Consider the following 6,583-nt stretch of genomic DNA (forward strand, 5'->3'; position numbering starts at 1 on the left):
TTGTTTTTTCTCATACGTCCTAGAGGATGCTGGGGACTCCAAAAGGACCATGGGGGTATAGACGGGGCTCCGCAGGAGACATGGGCACTTTAAGACTTTAAATGGGTGTGAACTGGCTCCTCCCTCTATGCCCCTCCTCCAGACCCCAGTTAGATTCTGTGCCCAGAGGAGACTGGTCACACACTAGGGGAGCTCTACAGAGTTTCTCTAAAAAGACTTTTGTTAGGTTTTTTATTTTCAGGGAGCACTGCTGGCAACAGGCTCCCTGCATCGTGGGACTGAGGGGAGAGAAGCAGACCTACTTCTGTGAGTTGAAAGGCTCTGCTTCTTAGGCTACTGGACACCATTAGCTCCAGAGGGTCTGATCGCTTGGGTCGCCTTGCAGCTCACTCCCGGAGCCGCGCCGCCGTCACCCCCCTCACAGAACCAGAAGAAAGAAGACAGGTGAGTAACCGAAGCAAAGAAGACTTCAGTGAAGGCGGCAGAAGACTTCAGTTTTCCTGAGGTACCGCACAGCAGTCGCGCTGCGCGCCATTGCTCCTGTACACACAGGCACTGCATGGGTGCAGGGCGCAGGGGGGGCGCCCTGGGCAGCAATAAAATCTCAATATAAGGCTGGCACAAGAAGTATACAGTGCATAGGCACTGTATACAGGCCCCCGCCAGGATAAAAAGCTTAAAAAATAGCGGGGCTGAAGCGCGCCATTAAGGGGGCGGGACTTAGCCCTCACAGCTCTACACAGCGCCATTTTCTCCTCACAGAGATGCTAGCCCTACCTAAAGCACTGCAGATCTTATCACAGTGAAAAACGGGGGGGGGCACAGTAGATTAGTGTGTTATATGTAAAAGAAAAGCACATTATATAAAGAACATGGTGTAATAGAGCTGAAAAACATCTTATGTGTCTCCCTGACATAAAATAATCAGTGTAATGTTGGTGGGTGTTTAGTACATGTGTGTCAGCATGTCTGCGGCTGAGTACTCTGTCAAAAATGTCTCAGTCGGCACCACCGACGCCTGATGTAAATAAGTATCGACATGTCAGTAGATGTATATACAGTGGCGGAACTAGCGAGCGGTGGGCCCAGGTGCGACAAAATGCTTTGCCCCCCCCCCCCATCCCATCCAAATCCACCCCCTCACCCCTGGAGAGGATCTGGTGAGGGGGACCTGCTCAGGGCCAGAGAAATGGATACCTAGCAACAGTGCCGTAACTAGACATTTCTCTAACGTCCTAGTGGATGCTGGGGACTTTGTAAGGACCATGGGGAATAGACGGGCTCCGCAGGAGACAGGGCTCTTTAAGAAAGAGTTAGGACTACTGGTGTGCACTGGCTCCTCCCTCTATGCCCCTCCTCCAGACCTCAGTTAGAGTCTGTGCCCGGCCGAGCTGGGTGCACTTTAGTGAGCTCTCCTGAGCTTGCTAATAAGAAAGTATTTTGTTAGGATTTTTTATTTTCAGAGAGATCTGCTGGCAACAGGCTCTCTGCTACGTGGGACTGAGGGGAGAGAAGCAGACCTACTAACTGCGGATAGGTCATGCTTCTTAGGCTACTGGACACCATTAGCTCCAGAGGGATCGAACACAGGAACGCACCCTTGGTCGTCCGATCCCGGAGCCGCGCCGCCGCCCCCCTCGCTGAGCCAGAAGCCGGCGTGTGAAGCAAGAAGACGTCAAAAGCGGCGGCAGAAGACTCCAGTCTTCATATGAGGTAGCGCACAGCACTGTAGCTGTGCGCCATTGCTCCCACATAAAACCCACACACTCCGGTCACTGTAGGGTGCAGGGCGCAGGGGGGGGCGCCCTGGGCAGCAATTAAGTACCTCTTGGCATAAAAGGGCATATATACAGTTGGGCACTGTATATATGCATGAGCCCCTGCCATTATTTTACACAAAATCGCGGGACAGAAGCCCGCCGCTGAGGGGGCGGGGCTTCTTCCTCAGCACTCACCAGCGCCATTTTCTCTCCACAGCTCCGCTGAGAGGAAGCTCCCCAGGCTCTCCCCTGCAGATTCAAGGTAGAAAGAGGGTAAAAAGAGAGGGGGGGCACATAAATTTAGCACAATATCAGTATATACAGCAGCTACTGGGTAAACACTAAGTTACTGTGTAATTCCTGGGTCATATAGCGCTGGGGTGTGTGCTGGCATACTCTCTCTCTGTCTCTCCAAAAGGCCTTGTGTGGGTTCTGTCCTCAAATAGAGCATCCCCTGTGTGTGTGGGGTGTCGCTACGCTTGTGTCGACATGTTTGACGAGGAAGGCTATGTGGAAGCAGAGCAGGTGCAGATGAATGTGGTGTCTCCGCCGACGGCGCCGACACCTGATTGGATGGATATGTGGAAGGTGTTAAATGATAATGTAAACTCCTTGCATAAAAGGTTGGATAAAGCTGATGCCTTGGGACAGTCAGGGTCCCAACCCATGCCTGATCCTACAGCGCAGAGGCCGTCAGGGTCTCAGAAGCGCCCACTATCCCAAATTGTTGACACGGATATCGACACGGATTCTGACTCCAGTGTCGATGGCGATGATGCAAAGTTGCAGCCTAAAATGGCTAAAGCCATCCGCTACATGATTATAGCAATGAAGGATGTATTGCACATCTCAGAGGAAAACCCTGTCCCTGCCAAGAGGGTTTATATGTTTGGGGAGAAAAGGCAAGAAGTGACTTTTCCCCCTTCACACGAGTTATGTGAAAAAGCTTGGGATTCTCCTGATAGGAAAATGCAGATTTCCAAACGGTTACTTATGGCGTATCCTTTCCAGCCAACGGACAGGTTACGCTGGGAATCCTCCCCTAGGGTAGACAAAGCTTTGACACGCTTATCTAAGAAGGTAGCCCTGCCGTCACAGGATACGGCCGCCCTAAAAGATCCTGCGGATAGAAAGCAGGAAGGTATCCTGAAGTCCGTTTATACACATTCAGGTACCCTACTAAGGCCGGCAATTGCGTCGGCCTGGATGTGTAGTGCTGTAGCAGCATGGACAGATACTCTGTCTGAGGAGCTTGATACCTTGGACAAGGATACTATATTGCTGACCCTGGGGCATATAAAAGACGCTGTCCTATACATGAGGGATGCCCAGAGAGACATTTGCCTACTGGGCTCTAGAATAAATGCAATGTCAACTTCTGCCAGAAGGGTCCTGTGGACTCGGCAATGGACAGGTGATGCCGACTCAAAAAAGCAAATGGAGGTTTTACCTTATAAGGGTGAGGAATTGTTTGGGGACGGTCTCTCGGACCTAGTTTCCACAGCTACGGCTGGGAAGTCAAATTTTTTGCCATATATTCCCTCACAACCTAAGAAAGCACCGTATTACCAAATGCAGTCCTTTCGATCACAAAGAGGCAAGAAAGTCAGAGGTGCGTCCTTTCTTGCCAGAGGCAGGGGTAGAGGAAAGAAGCTGCACAATACAGCTAGTTCCCAGGAACAGAAGTCCTCCCCGGCTTCCACTAAATCCACCGCATGACGCTGGGGCTCCACAGGTGGAGCCAGGAGCGGTGGGGGCGCGTCTCCGAAATTTCAGCCACCAGTGGGTTCGCTCACGGGTGGATCCCTGGGCTATACAGATTGTGTCTCAGGGATACAAGCTGGAATTCGAAGTGATGCCCCCTCACCGTTACCTCAAATCGGCCCTGCCAGCTTCCTCCATAGAAAGGGAAGTAGTGTTAGCGGCAATTCACAAATTATATCTCCAGCAGGTGGTGGTAAAGGTTCCCCTCCCTCAACAGGGAAGGGGTTACTATTCCACAATGTTTGTGGTTCCGAAACCGGACGGTTCGGTCAGACCCATATTGAATTTAAAATCCCTGAACATTTACCTGAAAAGGTTCAAGTTCAAGATGGAATCGCTCAGGGCGGTCATTGCAAGCCTGGAAGAGGGGGATTTTATGGTGTCTCTGGGGGTGTAGTACTGGTGACCGGCGGTCTCCTGACCGCCGGTCACCTTACCAACGCCGGGATCCCGGCAGCATACCGACGCCGGGATCCCGGCGGGGAGGGGCGAGTGCAGCAAGCCTCTTGCGGGCTCGCTGCATTCGCCACGCTGCGGGCTCGGTGGCGACCTGCGGTCGCCACGGGTTCTATTCCCACTCTATGGGTGTCGTGGACACCCACGAGTGGAAATAGTCCCTGTTGGTCGGCATGCCGACCATCGGGATAGTGAGCCGTCGGGCTCACGGAGCAGGTCATGTGACTGTCGGTCAGCTGACCGGCGGTCACATGAATACCACCCGTCTCTGGACATAAAGGATGCTTACCTGCATGTCCCCATTTATCCACCTCATCAGGAGTACCTCAGATTTGTGGTACAGGACTGTCATTACCAATTCCAGACGTTGCCGTTTGGTCTGTCCATGGCACAGAGAATATTTACCAAGGTAATGGCAGAAATGATGGTGCTTCTGCGAAAGCAAGGAGTTACAATTATCCCATACTTGGACGATCTCCTCATAAAGGCGAGGTCCAGAGAGCAGTTGCTGATCAGCGTAGCACACTCTCGGGAGGTGTTACAACAGCACGGCTGGATTCTGAATATTCCAAAGTCGCAGCTGATTCCTACGACGGGTCTGCCCTTCCTGGGCATGATTCTGGACACAGACCAGAAGAAGGTGTTTCTCCCGGAGGAGATGGACCAGGAGCTCGTGACTCTGGTCAGAGACCTCTTAAAACCAAAACAGGTGTCGGTGCATCTATGCACGCGAGTCCTGGGAAAGATGGTGGCATCATACGAAGCCATTCCCTTCGGCAGGTTCCATGCGAGGACCTTTCAGTGGGATCTGTTGGACAGGTGGTCCGGATCGCATCTTCAGATGCATCGGCTGATCACCCTATCCCCCCAGGGCCAGGGTGTCTCTTCTGTGGTGGCTGCAGAGTGCTCACCTTCTCAAGGGCCGCAGGTTCGGCATACAGGACTGGGTCCTGGTGACCACAGATGCAAGCCTCCGAGGGTGGGGGGCAGTCACTCAGGGAAGAAACTTCCAGGGGCTGTGGTCAAGTCAAGAGACTTGTCTGCACATCAATATCCTGGAACTAAGGGCCATATACAACGCCCTGAGTCAAGCGGAGCCTCTGCTTCGCAACCAACTGGTGCTGATTCAGTCAGACAACATCACCGCAGTGGCTCATGTAAACCGCCAGGGCGGCACAAGAAGCAGGGTGGCAATGGCAGAAGCCACCAGAATTCTTCGCTGGGCGGAGAATCACGTGTAAGCACTGTCAGCAGTGTTCGTTCCGGGAGTGGACTACTTGGAAGCAGACTTCCTCAGCAGGCACGACCTCCACCCGGGAGAGTGGGGACTTAATCAAGAAGTCTTCACACAGATTACAAATCGATGGGAACTGCCACAGGTGGACATGATGGCATCCCGCCTCAAAAAAAAAAAGCTACAAAGGTATTGCGCCAGGTCAAGAGACCCTCAGGCGATAGCTGTGGATGCAATAGTGACACCGTGGGTGTTCCAGTCGGTTTATGTGTTTCCTCCTCTTCCTCTCATACCCAAGGTGCTGAGAATCGTAAGAAAAAGAGGAGTGAGAACAATACTCATTGTTCCGGATTGGCCAAGAAGGGCTTGGTATCCGGAACTGCTAGAAATGCTCACAGAGGACCCATGGCCTCTGCCTCTCAGACAGGATCTGTTGCAACAGGGGCCCTGTCTGTTCCAAGACTTACCGCGGCTGCATTTGACGGCATGGCGGTTGAACGCCGGATCCTAGCGAAAAAGGCATTCCGGATGAGGTTATTCCTACGCTGATAAAGGCTAGGAAGGACGTGACAGCAAAACATTATCACCGTATATGGCGAAAATATGTTGCTTGGTGTGAGGCCAGGAAGGCCCCTACAGAGGAATTCCAACTGGGCCGTTTCCTTCACTTCCTACAGGCGGGAGTGACTATGGGCTTAAAATTAGGGTCCATTAAGGTCCAGATTTCGGCCCTATCCATTTTCTTTCAAAAGGAACTGGCTTCTCTTCCTGAAGTTCAGATGTTTGTAAAGGGAGTGCTACATATTCAGCCCCCTTTTGTGCCACCAGTGGCACCTTGGGATCTTAACGTGGTGTTGAGTTTCCTGAAATCTCACTGGTTTGAGCCACTTAAGACCGTGGAGTTGTGGAGTTAAAATATCTCATGTGGAAAGTGGTCATGCTATTGGCCTTAGCTTCGGCTAGGCGTGTGTCTGAATTGGCGGCTTTGTCATGTAAAAGCCCCTATCTGGTTTTCCATATGGACAGGGCAGAGTTACGGACTCGTCCGCAATTTCTGCCAAAGGTGGTGTCATCCTTTCATTTGAACCAACCTATTGTGGTGCCTGCGGCTACTCGTGACTTGGAGGATTCTAAGTTACTAGATGTAGTCAGGGCTTTGAAGATTTATGTAGCCAGAATGGCTGGAGTCAGGAAAACTGACTCGCTGTTTACCCTGTATGCATCCAACAAGCTGGGTGCTCCTGCTTCAAAGCAAACTATTGCTCGCTGGATCTGTAACACGATTTAGCAGGCTCATTCTGCGGCTGGATTGCCGCATCCAAAATCAGTAAAAGCCCATTCCACAAGGAAGGTGGGCTCTTCTTGGGCG

Source organism: Pseudophryne corroboree, chromosome 1, assembly GCF_028390025.1.
Source record: "Pseudophryne corroboree isolate aPseCor3 chromosome 1, aPseCor3.hap2, whole genome shotgun sequence".
Taxonomy (NCBI): domain Eukaryota; kingdom Metazoa; phylum Chordata; class Amphibia; order Anura; family Myobatrachidae; genus Pseudophryne; species Pseudophryne corroboree.